General features: G+C 60.3%; 1 protein-coding gene across 9 annotated transcripts in view; it reads right to left on the reverse strand.

The window, feature by feature from the left end:
• Positions 1–18,369, reverse strand: part of enox1 (ecto-NOX disulfide-thiol exchanger 1) — a 312,484-nt gene that overhangs the window by 41,489 nt on the left and 252,626 nt on the right. The window lies entirely within an intron of this gene.

Genomic DNA, 18,369 nt, shown 5'->3' on the forward strand with positions numbered 1-18,369 from the left:
GTTTTCGCCTGCTTAGTGTCCACTGACCAAGTCAAGTTTCAGCAGCGAGTTGCCAATGCATCAGTTTTAAGCATGGTGGATAAAATGAAATCTCTCTTTAAAAATGATAGCATGCTGATGAAAGGAGAGATGTTGCTCAGAAATGGGCCAATCAGCCCACTGGGTCCATGCCAATCACCAAGCATTTTACACAGATCATTTTACACTGATCCCATTATATTCGCACACATTCTCATCCAGTACCAAGCAATCTAATTCACTTTCCAACCATCGAGACCTTTGAAAGTGGGAGGAGAGCCTGCAAACTCTGGACGTTAGGGTCAAACCCAGCTGTCTGCCGCTGTGAGACAGCCACTCTACCGGCTGCAGCCCCTACTGGCCCCACTCCCTACTGGCCCCACTCCCTCACGGCCCCACTCCCTACCGGCCCCACTCCCTACCGGCCACACCCTACCGGCCACACCCCTACCGGCCCCACCCCCTACCGGCCCCACCCCCTACCGGCCACACCCCCTACCGGCCCCACCCCCTACCGGCCCCACTCCCTACCGGCCGCACACCCTACCGGCCCCACCCCCTACCGGCCCCACTCCCTACCGGCCACACCCCCTACCGGCCCCTCTCCCTAACGGCCCCACTCCCTACCGGCCACACTCCCTACCGGCCACACCCCCTACTGGCCCCTCTCCCTACCGGCCCCACTCCCTACCGGCCGCACCCCCTACTGGCCCCTCTCAAAACTGGCCCCACTCCCTACTGGCCCCACTCCCTACCGGCCCCACTCCCTACCGGCCGCACCCCCTACTGGCCCCTCTCCCTACCGGCCCCACTCCCTACTGGCCGCACCCCCTACTGGCCCCTCTCACTACTGGCCGCACCCCCTACCGGCCCCACTCCCTACCGGCCCCACTCCCTACCGGCCGCACCCCCTACCGGCCCCACTCCCTACCGGCCCCACTCCCTACCGGCCGCACTCCCTACCGGCCCCTCTCCCTACCGGCCCCACTCCCTACCGGCCCCACTCCCTACCCGGCCCCACTCCCGTACCGGCCCCACCCCCTACCAGCTCCACCCCCTACAGGCCCCACCCCCTACCGGCCCCACCCCTACCGGCTCCACCCCCTACAGGCCCCACCCCCTACCGGCTCCACCCCCTACCGGACCCACTCCCTACCGGCTCCACCCCCTACTGGCCCCTCTCACTACTGGCCCCCACTCCCTACCAGCTCCACCCCCTACCGGCCCCACTCCCTACCGGCCCCACCCCCTACCAGCCCCACTCTCTACCGGCCCCACTCCCTACCGGCTCCACCCCCTACCGGCTCCAACCCCTACCGGCCCCACCCCCTACTGGCCCCACTCCCTACTGGCCCCACTCCCTACCGGCCGCACACCCTACCGGCCCCACTCCCTACTGGCCCCACCCCCTACCGGCCCCACTCCCTACCGGCCGCAACCCTTACTGGGCCCTCTCCCTACTGGCCCCACTCCCTACTGGCCCCACTCCCTACCGGCCCCACTCCCTACCGGCCGCACCCCCTACTGGCCCCTCTCCCTACTGGCCCCACTCCCTACCGGCCCCACTCCCTACCGGCCGCACCCCCTACTGGCCCCTCTCCCTACCGGCCCCACTCCCTACCGGCCGCACCCCCTACTGGCCCCTCTCACTACTGGCCCCACTCCCTACTGGCCCCACTCCCTACCGGCCGCACCCCCTACCGGCCCCACTCCCTACCGGCCGCACCCCCTACTGGCCCCACTCCCTACCGGCCCCACTCCCTACTGGCCCCACTCCCGTACCGGCCCCACCCCCTACCGGCCCCACCCCTACCGGCCCCACCCCCTACAGGCCCCACCCCCTACCGGCCCCACCCCCTACCAGCTCCACCCCCTACAGGCCCCACCCCCTACCGGCTCCACCCCCTACCGGACCCACTCCCTACCGGCTCCACCCCCTACTGGCCCCTCTCACTACTGGCCCCACTCCCTACCGGCCCCACTCCCTACCGGCCGCACCCCCTACCGGCCCCACTCCCTACCGGCCCCACTCCCTACCGGCCCCACCCCCTACCGGCCCCACTCCCTACCGGCCGCACCCCCTACCGGCCCCACTCCCTACCGGCCCCACTCCCTACTGGCCCCACTCCCTACCGGCCCCACTCCCTACCGGTCCCACCACCTACTGGCTCCACTCCCTACTGGCCCCACTCCCTACCGGCCGCACTCCCTACCGGTCCCACCACCTACTGGCTCCACTCCCTACTGGCCCCACTCCCTACTGGCCCCACTCCCTACTGGCTCCACTCCCTACCGGCCCCACCCCCTACCGGCCCCACCCCCTACCGGCCGCACCCCCTACCAGCCGCACCCCCTACCGGCCCCACTCCCTACTGGCTCCACTCCCTACCGGCCCCACTCCCTACCGGCCCCACTCCCTACCGTCTGCACCCCCTACTGGCACCACTCCCTACTGGCCCCACCCCCTACTGGCCCCACTCCCTACTGGCCCCACCCCCTACCGGCCCCACCCCCTACCAGCTGCACCACCTACCGGCCCCACTCCCTACCGGCCCCACTCCCTACCGTCTGCACCCCCTACTGGCCCCACTCCCTACTGGCTCCACTCCCTACCGGCCCCACTCCCTACCGTCTGCACCCCCTACTGGCCCCACCCCCTACTGGCCCCACTCCCTACTGGCCCCACCCCCTACCGGCCCCACCCCCTACCAGCTGCACCACCTACCGGCCCCACTCCCTACTGGCTCCACTCCCTACCGGTCCCACCCCCTACCGGCCCCACCCCCTACTGGCCCCACCCCCTACTGGCCTCACTCCCTACTGGCCCCACTCCCTACCGGCCCCACTCCCTACCGTCTGCACCCCCTACTGGCCCCTCTCCCTACCGGCTGCACCCCCTACTGGCCCCACTCCCTACCGGCCACAGCCCCTACTGGCCCCACTCCCTACTGGCCCCACTCCCTACTGGCCCCTCTCACTACTGGCCCCACTCCCTACCGGCCGCACCCCCTACCGGCCCCACTCCCTACCGGCCGCACCCCCTACCGGCCCCACTCCCTACTGGCCCCACTCCCTACTGGCCCCTCTCCCTACTGGCCCCACTCCCTACCGGCCGCACCCCCTACCGGCCCCACTCCCTACCGGCCGCACCCCCTACCGGCCCCACTCCCTACCGGCCCCACTCCCTACTGGCCCCACTCCCGTACCGGCCCCACCCCCTACCGGCCCCACCCCTACCGGCCCCACCCCCTACAGGCCCCACCCCCTACCGGCCCCACCCCCTACCAGCTCCACCCCCTACAGGCCCCACCCCCTACCGGCTCCACCCCCTACCGGACCCACTCCCTACCGGCTCCACCCCCTACTGGCCCCTCTCACTACTGGCCCCACTCCCTACCGGCCCCACTCCCTACCGGCCGCACCCCCTACCGGCCCCACTCCCTACCGGCCCCACTCCCTACCGGCCCCACCCCCTACCGGCCCCACTCCCTACCGGCCGCACCCCCTACCGGCCCCACTCCCTACCGGCCCCACTCCCTACCGGCCCCACTCCCTACCGGCCCCACTCCCTACCGGTCCCACCACCTACTGGCTCCACTCCCTACTGGCCCCACTCCCTACCGGCCGCACTCCCTACCGGTCCCACCACCTACTGGCTCCACTCCCTACTGGCCCCACTCCCTACTGGCCCCACTCCCTACTGGCTCCACTCCCTACCGGCCCCACCCCCTACCGGCCCCACCCCCTACCGGCCGCACCCCCTACCAGCCGCACCCCCTACCGGCCCCACTCCCTACTGGCTCCACTCCCTACCGGCCCCACTCCCTACCGGCCCCACTCCCTACCGTCTGCACCCCCTACTGGCACCACTCCCTACTGGCCCCACCCCCTACTGGCCCCACTCCCTACTGGCCCCACCCCCTACCGGCCCCACCCCCTACCAGCTGCACCACCTACCGGCCCCACTCCCTACTGGCTCCACTCCCTACCGGTCCCACCCCCTACCGGCCCCACTCCCTACCGGCCCCACCCCTACTGGCCCCACCCCCTACTGGCCTCACTCCCTACTGGCCCCACTCCCTACCGGCCCCACTCCCTACCGTCTGCACCCCCTACTGGCCCCACTCCCTACTGGCTCCACTCCCTACCGGCCCCACTCCCTACCGGCCGCACCCCCTACCGGCCCCACTCCCTACCGGCCCCACTCCCTACCGGCCGCACTCCCTACCGGCCCCTCTCCCTACCGGCCCCACTCCCTACCGGCCCCACTCCCTACCGGCCCCACTCACGTACCGGCCCCACCCCCTACCAGCTCCACCCCCTACAGGCCCCACCCCCTACCGGCCCCACCCCTACCGGCTCCACCCCCTACAGGCCCCACCCCCTACCGGCTCCACCCCCTACCGGACCCACTCCCTACCGGCTCCACCCCCTACTGGCCCCTCTCACTACTGGCCCCACTCCCTACCAGCTCCACCCCCTACCGGCCCCACTCCCTACCGGCCCCACCCCCTACCAGCCCCACTCTCTACCGGCCCCACTCCCTACCGGCTCCACCCCCTACCGGCTCCAACCCCTACCGGCCCCACCCCCTACTGGCCCCACTCCCTACTGGCCCCACTCCCTACCGGCCGCACACCCTACCGGCCCCACTCCCTACTGGCCCCACCCCCTACCGGCCCCACTCCCTACCGGCCGCAACCCTTACTGGGCCCTCTCCCTACTGGCCCCACTCCCTACTGGCCCCACTCCCTACCGGCCCCACTCCCTACCGGCCGCACCCCCTACTGGCCCCTCTCCCTACTGGCCCCACTCCCTACCGGCCCCACTCCCTACCGGCCGCACCCCCTACTGGCCCCTCTCCCTACCGGCCCCACTCCCTACCGGCCGCACCCCCTACTGGCCCCTCTCACTACTGGCCCCACTCCCTACTGGCCCCACTCCCTACCGGCCGCACCCCCTACCGGCCCCACTCCCTACCGGCCGCACCCCCTACCGGCCCCACTCCCTACCGGCCCCACTCCCTACTGGCCCCACTCCCGTACCGGCCCCACCCCCTACCGGCCCCACCCCTACCGGCCCCACCCCCTACAGGCCCCACCCCCTACCGGCCCCACCCCCTACCAGCTCCACCCCCTACAGGCCCCACCCCCTACCGGCTCCACCCCCTACCGGACCCACTCCCTACCGGCTCCACCCCCTACTGGCCCCTCTCACTACTGGCCCCACTCCCTACCGGCCCCACTCCCTACCGGCCGCACCCCCTACCGGCCCCACTCCCTACCGGCCCCACTCCCTACCGGCCCCACCCCCTACCGGCCCCACTCCCTACCGGCCGCACCCCCTACCGGCCCCACTCCCTACCGGCCCCACTCCCTACTGGCCCCACTCCCTACCGGCCCCACTCCCTACCGGTCCCACCACCTACTGGCTCCACTCCCTACTGGCCCCACTCCCTACCGGCCGCACTCCCTACCGGTCCCACCACCTACTGGCTCCACTCCCTACTGGCCCCACTCCCTACTGGCCCCACTCCCTACTGGCTCCACTCCCTACCGGCCCCACCCCCTACCGGCCCCACCCCCTACCGGCCGCACCCCCTACCAGCCGCACCCCCTACCGGCCCCACTCCCTACTGGCTCCACTCCCTACCGGCCCCACTCCCTACCGGCCCCACTCCCTACCGTCTGCACCCCCTACTGGCACCACTCCCTACTGGCCCCACCCCCTACTGGCCCCACTCCCTACTGGCCCCACCCCCTACCGGCCCCACCCCCTACCAGCTGCACCACCTACCGGCCCCACTCCCTACTGGCTCCACTCCCTACCGGCCCCACTCCCTACCGGCCCCACCCCTACTGGCCCCACCCCCTACTGGCCTCACTCCCTACTGGCCCCACTCCCTACCGGCCCCACTCCCTACCGTCTGCACCCCCTACTGGCCCCACTCCCTACTGGCTCCACTCCCTACCGGCCCCACTCCCTACCGTCTGCACCCCCTACTGGCCCCACCCCCTACTGGCCCCACTCCCTACTGGCCCCACCCCCTACCGGCCCCACCCCCTACCAGCTGCACCACCTACCGGCCCCACTCCCTACTGGCTCCACTCCCTACCGGTCCCACCCCCTACCGGCCCCACCCCCTACTGGCCCCACCCCCTACTGGCCTCACTCCCTACTGGCCCCACTCCCTACCGGCCCCACTCCCTACCGTCTGCACCCCCTACTGGCCCCTCTCCCTACCGGCTGCACCCCCTACTGGCCCCACTCCCTACCGGCCACAGCCCCTACTGGCCCCACTCCCTACTGGCCCCACTCCCTACTGGCCCCTCTCACTACTGGCCCCACTCCCTACCGGCCGCACCCCCTACCGGCCCCACTCCCTACCGGCCGCACCCCCTACCGGCCCCACTCCCTACTGGCCCCACTCCCTACTGGCCCCTCTCCCTACTGGCCCCACTCCCTACCGGCCGCACCCCCTACCGGCCCCACTCCCTACCGGCCGCACCCCCTACCGGCCCCACTCCCTACCGGCCCCACTCCCTACTGGCCCCACTCCCGTACCGGCCCCACCCCCTACCGGCCCCACCCCTACCGGCCCCACCCCCTACAGGCCCCACCCCCTACCGGCCCCACCCCCTACCAGCTCCACCCCCTACAGGCCCCACCCCCTACCGGCTCCACCCCCTACCGGACCCACTCCCTACCGGCTCCACCCCCTACTGGCCCCTCTCACTACTGGCCCCACTCCCTACCGGCCCCACTCCCTACCGGCCGCACCCCCTACCGGCCCCACTCCCTACCGGCCCCACTCCCTACCGGCCCCACCCCCTACCGGCCCCACTCCCTACCGGCCGCACCCCCTACCGGCCCCACTCCCTACCGGCCCCACTCCCTACCGGCCCCACTCCCTACCGGCCCCACTCCCTACCGGTCCCACCACCTACTGGCTCCACTCCCTACTGGCCCCACTCCCTACCGGCCGCACTCCCTACCGGTCCCACCACCTACTGGCTCCACTCCCTACTGGCCCCACTCCCTACTGGCCCCACTCCCTACTGGCTCCACTCCCTACCGGCCCCACCCCCTACCGGCCCCACCCCCTACCGGCCGCACCCCCTACCAGCCGCACCCCCTACCGGCCCCACTCCCTACTGGCTCCACTCCCTACCGGCCCCACTCCCTACCGGCCCCACTCCCTACCGTCTGCACCCCCTACTGGCACCACTCCCTACTGGCCCCACCCCCTACTGGCCCCACTCCCTACTGGCCCCACCCCCTACCGGCCCCACCCCCTACCAGCTGCACCACCTACCGGCCCCACTCCCTACTGGCTCCACTCCCTACCGGTCCCACCCCCTACCGGCCCCACTCCCTACCGGCCCCACCCCTACTGGCCCCACCCCCTACTGGCCTCACTCCCTACTGGCCCCACTCCCTACCGGCCCCACTCCCTACCGTCTGCACCCCCTACTGGCCCCACTCCCTACTGGCTCCACTCCCTACCGGCCCCACTCCCTACCGTCTGCACCCCCTACTGGCCCCACCCCCTACTGGCCCCACTCCCTACTGGCCCCACCCCCTACCGGCCCCACCCCCTACCAGCTGCACCACCTACCGGCCCCACTCCCTACTGGCTCCACTCCCTACCGGTCCCACCCCCTACCGGCCCCACCCCCTACTGGCCCCACCCCCTACTGGCCTCACTCCCTACTGGCCCCACTCCCTACCGGCCCCACTCCCTACCGTCTGCACCCCCTACTGGCCCCTCTCCCTACCGGCTGCACCCCCTACTGGCCCCACTCCCTACCGGCCACAGCCCCTACTGGCCCCACTCCCTACTGGCCCCACTCCCTACTGGCCCCTCTCACTACTGGCCCCACTCCCTACTGGCCCCACCCCCTTCTGGCCCCACTCCCTACTGGCCCCTCTCACTACTGGCCCCACTCCCTACTGGCCCCTCTCCCTACTGGCTGCACCCCCTACTGGCCCCACTCCCTACTGGCCCCACTCCCTACCGTCTGCACACCCTACTGGCCCCACTCCCTACTGGCCCCTCTCCCTACTGGCCCCTCTCCCTACCGGCTGCACCCCCTACTGGCCCCACTCCCTACCGGCTGCACCCCCTACCGGCCCCACTCCCTACTGGCCACAGCCCCTACTGGCCCCACTCCCTACTGGCCCCTCTCACTACTGGCCCCACTCCCTACTGGCCCCACCCCCTACTGGCCCCACTCCCTACTGGCCCCTCTCACTACTGGCCCCACTCCCTACCGGCCCCATTCCCTACCGTCTGCACACCCTACTGGCCCCACTCCCTACTGGCCCCTCTCCCTACTGGCCCCTCTCCCTACCGGCTGCACCCCCTACTGGCCCCACTCCCTACCGGCTGCACCCCCTACCGGCCCCACTCCCTACCGGCTGCACCCCCTACTGGCCCCACCCCCTACCGGCCGCACTCCCTACTGGCCCCACTCCCGTACCGGCCCCACCCCCTACCGGCCCCACCCCTACCGGCTCCACCCCCTACAGGCCCCACCCCCTACCGGCCCCACCCCCTACCAGCTCCACCCCTACAGGCCCCACCCCCTACCGGCTCCACCCCCTACCGGACCCACTCCCTACCGGCCCCACCCCCTACCAGCTCCACCCCCTACTGGCCCCTCTCACTACTGGCCCCACTCCCTACCGGCCCCACTCCCTACCGGCCGCACCCCCTACTGGCCCCACTCCCTACCGGCCCCACTCCCTACCGGCCCCACCCCCTACCGGCCCCACTCCCTACAGGCCGCACCCCCTACCGGCCCCACTCCCTACCGGCCGCACCCCCTACCGGCCCCACTCCCTACCGGCCCCACTCCCTACTGGCCCCACTCCCTACCGGCCGCACTCCCTACCGGTCCCACCACCTACTGGCTCCACTCCCTACTGGCCCCACTCCCTACCGGCCGCACTCCCTACCGGTCCCACCACCTACTGGCTCCACTCCCTACTGGCCCCACTCCCTACTGGCTCCACTCCCTACCGGCCCCACCCCCTACCGGCCCCACCCCCTACCGGCCGCACCCCCTACCAGCCGCACCCCCTACTGGCCCCACTCCCTACTGGCTCCACTCCCTACCGGCCCCACTCCCTACCGTCTGCACCCCCTACTGGCACCACTCCCTACTGGCCCCACCCCCTACTGGCCCCACTCCCTACTGGCCCCACCCCCTACCGGCCCCACCCCCTACCAGCTGCACCACCTACCGGCCCCACTCCCTACTGGCTCCACTCCCTACCGGTCCCACCCCCTACCGGCCCCACTCCCTACCGGCCCCACCCCCTACTGGCCCCACCCCCTACTGGCCTCACTCCCTACTGGCCCCACTCCCTACCGGCCCCACTCCCTACCGTCTGCACCCCCTACTGGCCCCACTCCCTACTGGCTCCACTCCCTACCGGCCCCACTCCCTACCGTCTGCACCCCCTACTGGCCCCACTCCCTACTGGCCCCACCCCCTACTGGCCCCACTCCCTACTGGCCCCACCGCCTACCGGCCCCACCCCCTACCAGCTGCACCACCTACCGGCCCCACTCCCTACTGGCTCCACTCCCTACCGGTCCCACCCCCTACCGGCCCCACCCCCTACTGGCCTCACTCCCTACTGGCCCCACTCCCTACCGGCCCCACTCCCTACCGTCTGCATCCCCTACTGGCCCCTCTCCCTACCGGCTGCACCCCCTACTGGCCCCACTCCCTACCGGCCACAGCCCCTACTGGCCCCACTCCCTACTGGCCCCACTCCCTACTGGCCCCTCTCACTACTGGCCCCACTCCCTACTGGCCCCACCCCCTTCTGGCCCCACTCCCTACTGGCCCCTCTCACTACTGGCCCCACTCCCTACTGGCCCCTCTCCCTACTGGCTGCACCCCCTACTGGCCCCACTCCCTACTGGCCCCACTCCCTACCGTCTGCACACCCTACTGGCCCCACTCCCTACTGGCCCCTCTCCCTACTGGCCCCTCTCCCTACCGGCTGCACCCCCTACTGGCCCCACTCCCTACCGGCTGCACCCCCTACCGGCCCCACTCCCTACTGGCCACAGCCCCTACTGGCCCCACTCCCTACTGGCCCCTCTCACTACTGGCCCCACTCCCTACTGGCCCCACCCCCTACTGGCCCCACTCCCTACTGGCCCCTCTCACTACTGGCCCCACTCCCTACCGGCCCCATTCCCTACCGTCTGCACACCCTACTGGCCCCACTCCCTACTGGCCCCTCTCCCTACTGGCCCCTCTCCCTACCGGCTGCACCCCCTACTGGCCCCACTCCCTACCGGCTGCACCCCCTACCGGCCCCACTCCCTACCGGCTGCACCCCCTACTGGCCCCACCCCCTACCGGCCGCACCCCCTACTGGCCCCACTCCCTACCGGCTGCACCCCCTACCGGCCCCACTCCCTACTGGCCACAGCCCCTACTGGCCCCACTCCCTACTGGCCCCTCTCACTACTGGCCCCACTCCCTACTGGCCCCACCCCCTACTGGCCCCACTCCCTACTGGCCCCTCTCACTACTGGCCCCACTCCCTACCGGCCCCATTCCCTACCGTCTGCACACCCTACTGGCCCCACTCCCTACTGGCCCCTCTCCCTACTGGCCCCTCTCCCTACCGGCTGCACCCCCTACCGGCCCCACTCCCTACCGGCTGCACCCCCTACTGGCCCCACCCCCTACCGGCCGCACCCCCTACTGGCCCCACCCCCTACCGGCTGCACCCCCTACCAGCCGCACCCCCTGTGCTGATGCTGTGCAAATCCAGAAGATAAATTATTTGAAGAATTGTTAAGATCAGCTGAAACCTTAAGGACCATTGCTACTTCTATCTGGAAATTCTGCACACCAGCTAGAATGTTAGGTTATAATTATGTTGAAGCAATACTTTGTAGCTGTCAAGTATAACACTCTGTATTATCAGCCTAGATATGTGTGAGAAATACTAATATAACCGTTCTATTGATGAACAATTGCATCTTTACAAAGCGTGATGATCAGTCTACAGAGGAGTCAGAGCCATCAGCTGCCCTCATTATCATTTGTAGAAACTACGAGAGCAAAAGACAGAGATATTTTATCAACAAACTGTAGAACATCTCTGTTAAGTAGCATGATCAATGCACCCACAATGATAGCCTGGCTTCCTACACATCGCTCTCAGGACTGGTTAAGTGAAAAAGATGGCAGATAATATGTAGGAATGTGCAGGTTTGAAGAACAGAAAAGCAGAAGACTATTTAAACATTACGAGATGACAGACTGCAGCAGGTTCCAAGGTATTAGCTAGGATCTCCATCTTCCAGGTTCTGCTGTCTTTGTGCAGCCAAAATTGGACAAGAGCTATGGAAACCTGAAATTCCTCACCACCAGGGTTGGGACCAGCTACTGCCCTACACCAATCCCTAGAACCCACCTGCACAACTCTAACCCTACCTCAACACAGAACAGCACGGACCACTTTGTGTCTCCATCAGAGACAAATCCTGCACTGGAGACAAAAGCGACTGCCGATGCTGGAATCTGGAGCAATAATCAATCTGCTGAAGGAGCAGTACAGTTCCAGCAGCATTTGTGGGAGGAAAGGAATTGTCGAGGTTTGGTTTGTAACCCTGTATCAGGACGTGATATTTTGCCCTTGTCTGTAGTTTATTTTTCTCTTTAGTGCCCGTGTGTGTTCTGAATCTATGTGCCTCTGACGGAAGCAAGTTTTCACTGTACCTTTGCTTCATCACGTGACAGTAAACGCAACTTGACTGGAGACCTACAAGACACAGGGGAAGTAGGTTTGCAGGGGCAGCAATAGTCAGGAAGACAAAGACAAGCAGGGAGATGAGTATAAAGCTGGGGAGGTTTGCCAACTGTGTTAGTGAGGCCACAGCTGGAGCATAGCGTGCAGATTTGGTTTCCAGATTGACACCTGGGGTGAGGGAAGTCTCGAATGAAAGAGGTTTGGGGCCAAAGCCAATTGGAGTTTATGAGAGCAAGAGGTGATCTTACATAAGATTCTGAGGGAATGTGGAAAGAGTAGATGTTGAAAATAGACAAGGTTGGACCAGAAGAAGGCCACGGCCCCTCAGGCCTGCCCCTCCCCCCCCACCATTCAATATGACGATGGCTAATCTGCTCCTGGCTCCAACTCCACCCTCTGTGCCTGTTCCATATCCCTCATTTTTCAAAGTTGTAACTATCTACCCCCAGTGATCGAATGTCCACAATCCTCCTCGGTGGAGAATTACAGAGATCCACAGCCTCAGCAAGAAGTTGTTTCTGAGCAGCTCTGTTTTAAATGACCAATCCCTAATCTTGTAAACAGGAGGTTGTCTGGAAACTGAGAGCACTATTGTAGTTAAAGGATCATAGGCTGCGAGGTGGAATGCCTCAGAAGATGGAGAACATCTGACATCCTCTAGCCCAGGGAACCATGGACATCGACCTGAGAATATTAGCAAGGTAGAACACAGAACAGTACAGCACAGGAACAGGCCCCTCGGCCTGCGGTGTTGTGCCAAGCATGGTGCCAGATTAGACTAATTTCTTCTGCCTGCATGTGATCCATATCCTTCCAATCCCCGCTTATTGATGAGCCAATCTAAAAGCCTCTTGTACCTTTTCTGCTTTCACCAGCATCACAGGCAGTGTGTTCCAGGCAGCAATTACTCTCATGTGTAAAATAACTTGCACCTTCACACCACCTTTAAACTTACCCCATCTCAGTTTAAGTGTATGCTTTCTAGTGTTTGACATTTCCACCCTGTAAAGGATTCTACCTACCCTAACTCTGCCTCTCAAAATGTTATAGTCTTTTATCAGGTCTCCCCTCAGTTTCTGAATCTCTTGGGAAAACAGTAATACCTCTCCTTACACCTAATGCCCTCTAATCCAGGAATAATCCTGGTAAACCTCTTCTTAACCCTGTCTAAAACCTCACATCCTTCTTGTAATGGTGTGACCAGAGCTCTACACACTGTTCAAGATGTGACCTGCCCAAAGCTTTGTACAAACGACTGCAGGTTAACCAAAGTGTTACACAGAACAGGAACAGATCCTTCAGACCAGGATACTGTGCCAAAGTAATGACACTTTCCCCAATCCCTCTATCTGCATGTGGTCATCACCCCTCAATTCTCTGCAAATTCATGTGCTTTCTAAGAGCCTCTTAAATGCCTCTATCATATCCACATCCACCACTATCCCTGGCAACGTATTCCAGACACGCAGCACTTCTTGTGTAAGAACCTACCCTAAGCGTCTTCTCTGCAGTCAAAGTCCAAGTAAATTTATTATCGAAGTATATATATGTTACAACACACAGTATTGTATATGCGAAGTATGTACTGTATATGTTACAATACATAGTGGGTTCTGGTTAATCGGGCCACTGGTTAATCAGGGCAGCTGCTTTTCTGGGGCAACTCTTGAAGAACACAAACTAATTGAGAATAGTTGGGATTCCCTTCATTTATTTGAGACACTCTGCAGCTTAATTGGGACAGGACTCTGTTGCCAGCCAATTTCTAACTAGCGTCAGTCGCGCATACTTCTGTGGCCTTTAGACACCACACCATAGTTAGAGCAAACAGTTCTTAACCAGTGTCAATTGTGTGTTTATGTTTAAATAGCTGTGATTTTTGTCACTGATAGTTGGTGGGAAATGAGCAGTAATACAATTCAGAACTGTTTTGCTCACTGCGGTTTCAAGCATTCAGGTTTGGGGATGCCAGAAACGGCCATGGGTGAAAACTATGAAGAATTTGAAGGTATCGACAATCATCTTGAATGTTACAATGAAGATGAAGATTTGGAAGATGCGATCACTGAAAGCATTGTATGAAGTCACAGTCCATTATCTGCACTAGGTTCTGCGCTGATTTTGTTCATTTACTGTCAATCAAAAGAACACAACAGTGTACACCGGATGAATTCCTCCGTCGATACCAATTAGGAACTAACACATAATTTTATAGTACCGCAGTAGTATTAGTGCATTCTAATTTGTTCTGTATTTCATTTAAATACATAAGTTGTTACTCAGTTAAATGGTAGTTTGTCTTTTTCATACTTTTTTTAAACTATTTCCATGAAACTTCAGCTAATATGGACTGCTGCTTATTTGGGCCAAAATGTACTGGTCACAATGTGTCCCAATTTTCCAGAAACCACTGTACTACCTTGAGATTCATTTTCTTGCAGGCATTTACAGAAAAAATAAGAAATATAATGTAATTTATAAAAAATTAATCATAATCAAAGACTGATGAACAACCAATATGTAAAAGAAGACACCCATGTCAGGACACTGTTTGTTAACTACAGCTCAGCATTTAACACCGTGATTCCCACAGACCAGATTGATAAGTTACAGAACCTGGGTCTCTGTACCTCCCTCTGCAATTTGATCCTTGATGTCTTAACCAGAAGACCACAATCTGTATGGATTGGTGATAATATCTCCTCCTCGCTGACGATCAACACTGGTGCACCTCAGGGGTGTGTGCTTAGCCCACTGCTCTACTCTCTGTATACACATGACTGTGTGGCTAGGCATAGCTCAAATACCATCTACAAATTTGCTGAAGATACAACCACTGTTGGTAGAATTTCAGGTGGTGACGAGAGGGCGTACAGGAGTGAGATACACCAGCCAGTTGAGTGGTGTTGCAGCAACGTCCTTGCACTCAAATAAGATGAAAGAGCTGATCGTAGGCTTCAGAAAGGGTAAGATGAGGGAACACACACCAGAGATCAGAGGTGGAGAGAGTGAGCAGTTTCAAGTTCCTGGGTGGCAAGATCTCTGAGGATCTAACCTGCACCCAACGTATCGATGCAGCTATAAAGAAGGCAAGACAGCGACTACATTTCATTAGGAGTTTGAAGAGATTTGGTTTGTCAACTAAAACACTCAAAAACTTCTATAGATGTACCATGGAGAGCATCACTGTCTGGTATGGAGGTGGGGGGGGGGGGGGGCTACTGCACAGGACTGAGAAAAGCGACAGAAAGTTGTAAAGTTAATCAGCTCCATCTTGGGTATTAGTCTCTGTAGTCCCAAGACATCTCAGAAAGGCAGCATCCATTATTAAGGATTCTCAGCACCCAGGACATGTCCTCTTCTCACCGTTACCATCAGGCAGGAGGTACAGAACCCTCAAGGCACACACTCTGCGATTCAGGAACAGCTTCTTCCCCTCTGCCATCTGATTCCTAAATGGACATTGAACACTACCTCCCTTTTAAAAAATATATTTTACTTCTGCTTTTCCATTATTTTTAATCTACTCAATATACATATATACACTTACTGTAAATGATTTGTTGATTTATTAACTTTTTTTTCTTTCTATATTATCATGTATCGCACTGTACTGCTGCTGGATAAGTTAACAAATTTCATAACACAAGCCGGTGATAATAAACCTGATTCTGATTCTGACTGTGCAAATAAAAAGAAACAATACTGAGAATTTGACAACACACACAAATTGCTGGAGGAACTCAGCATCGATGGAAAGGAGGAAACAGTTGACATGTCAGACCTTTCCAGTCCCGAAGAAGGGTTTACACTTTTCCACAGATGCTGCCCGGCCTGCTGAGTTCCTCCGGCATTTTGGCTTTCCAGCATCTGCAGATTTTTTCCAGTTTGTGACTGAGAACATGAGTTGTGAAGAGCCCTTGAAAGTGAGTTTGTAAGTTGCAGAATCAGTTCAGAGTTGTGGTGAGTGAAATTATCCACACTAGTTCAGAAGCCCGTTCCTGAACCTGACCGTGTGGGACCTAAGGCTCCTGTAACTCTGCCTGATGGTAGTCGCCAGAGAGAGCGTGGTCTGGTGGTACGGGTCTTTGATGCAGTTTTCTAGGGGCAGCGCTCCAAGTGAATAAACCCAATGGTGGGATGGACGTTGCTGTGACGGACAGGGCTGTATCCTCGGCTTTCTGTAGTCTCTTCTATTCCTGGCCACTGGTCTTTCCGTATCAGGCTGTGCTGCAACCAATTAGGAGGCTCTCCACTGTGCACCTGCAGAGGGCAAATGTATGTCATGTTGTACGAAAGTAGAGGTGCTGCCATGCCTTCTTTGAAATGACACTTACATGCTGGTCCCAGGATAGATCCTCTGATATGCCAAGAAATTTGAAGTTGTTGACCCTCTCTACCTCTGATCTGCTAATGAGGACCAACTCACGAAGCTCCAGCTTCTTCCTGTTGTAGTCAGTAATCAGCTCTTCGCTTTTGCTGACGTTGAGTGAGAGACTGCTGTTGTGGCGCCATTCAACCAGGTTTTCAGTCTCCCTCCTACATGCCAATCCGTCACCACCTTCGAGTTAGCCAACAACGGTGGTCTCATCAGGAAATTTAAACATGGCATTGCTGCTGTGCTCGGGCACATAAACGTGGGTAAAGCAGGAGCTAAGCACACGGCCTTGTGGTGTACTTGTGCTGATGGCGAGTGTGGAGGAGATACTATTGCCAATTCACGCTGACTGGGGGAATTGAGGATCCAGTTGCACAGGGAGTTATCAAGGCCTAAGTTGTGGAGCTTACTGATGAGTTTTGAGGGGATGATAATGCTGAATGCTGAGCTGTGGTCAATGAAGAGCATGCTGATGAGTACATCTTCACACTCCAGGTGTTCCAGAGCTGAGTGAAATGGCATCTGCTGTTGACCTGTGGTGACAAATTGGAGCGGATCCTGGTCACTTCTCCGGCAGGAGTTGGTATGCTTAATGAACAACCTCTAGAATCACTTCATCCCACTGTGCTATTGCAGCCAGTTCATCACGTCCTCCTCGGACACCGCTACCATTACTGCCTGCTCGAAGTCAGTGGGAACCTCAGAGTCCTGAAGTGAGAGGATGAGGATGTCCATAAACACTTCGGCCAGTTGATTAGCACAGATTTTCAGTATTTGGCCCCCTCTCTCCTTAAATTCATGTCCTCAAGTATTAGAAATTTTGAAAAAGATACCAGCTATCTACAGTATGAATAATTTCTTATAAACTTCTCCCTGAACTTGTATTGTGCCAATGAAAACAATCCCAGTTTGTCAAACCTCTCTTTATAGTTCATGCCCTCTAATCCAGACAGCATCCTGCTAAACCTCTCCCTGAACCCTCTCCAAAGCCTCGACATCCTTCCTGTAGTGGAGTGGCCAGAACTGCGTACAGGCTGGGAGATGGGAACACTGGGGGAGACTGTGAACAGGTCGATGGCTGCTCTAACGTCTCACGTTTACATCCTGCCTGCTCTGTCCAAGTCCAGGAGTTCGGAAAGTCGGAATCTCCGGGTTGCTCCTTCTTTCCTCTGCACCTGAGCTGCTTTAACGATGATGCAGCAAGGATGATTTTGAAGAGAGCAGGATAATGATTATCACACACTCTGGAAATCAGCCACACAGTCAGGGAAGGCAAACAGTGGCGATGATCATGAGCCAAGCAACTGGACAGCAGATCCCTCCTCCACCACAACCTGCCCCTTGCTAATACTTCATCCATCACTGCAGGAACCCAACTCTCCAAGACCTTGGCACTAAGGTGCCCGAGCTGGTGGTTTCTGCACTGTGTCCACACTTGGACAGAGCTTAACATAAAGTTACAGGCAAAACCACCCAAGTTTTCTTTTAATGAAAGGTGGTCTGCACCCCAAGGGAGGTACACATCCGGAATAAGAACAGAAAATGCCAGAACGCCCAGCATCACAGCAGAGAGGGGAGAGACAGTGTTAATGATTCAGCTGGATGATTTTATTTTGGACAGACCTTTAACCATCCTGTAGGCAGCTGCACCATAGTTAATCATGATGGAGAAGGGAAGCTTGCAAATGCTGGATTATGTCACACATGAGACATGCGAGATTTATATAACCCTATAGGTTTGATGCTTGATCAACACACACAAAACGCTGGAGGAACTCAGCAGGCCAGGCAGTATCAGTGGAGGAAATTTAACAGTTGATGCTTTGGGGTGAGACCAACGTTGACTGTTCATTTTCCTCCATGGATGCTGCCTGGCTTGCTGAGTCCTTTCACCATTTAGTGTGTGTTGATCCAGATTTCGGGCATCCACAGACACTCGGTGTGTCTTAGGTTGAATTGAATTGAACTGAATTGACTTTATTTCTTACATCCTTTACATACACGAGGAGTAAAAATCTTTACGTTACGTCTCTATCTAAATGTGCAATCATAGTAATTTATAATAAATAGAACAGTCAGTGTAACATAGAGTACACTCAGATCAGCGTGAGTTAATCAGTCTGATGGCCTGGTGGAAGAAGCTGTCCCGGAGCCTGTGGATCCTGGATTTTATGCTGCGGTAC

The sequence above is a fragment of the Hemitrygon akajei genome, chromosome 5, assembly GCF_048418815.1.
Source record: "Hemitrygon akajei chromosome 5, sHemAka1.3, whole genome shotgun sequence".
NCBI classification, from domain to species: domain Eukaryota; kingdom Metazoa; phylum Chordata; class Chondrichthyes; order Myliobatiformes; family Dasyatidae; genus Hemitrygon; species Hemitrygon akajei.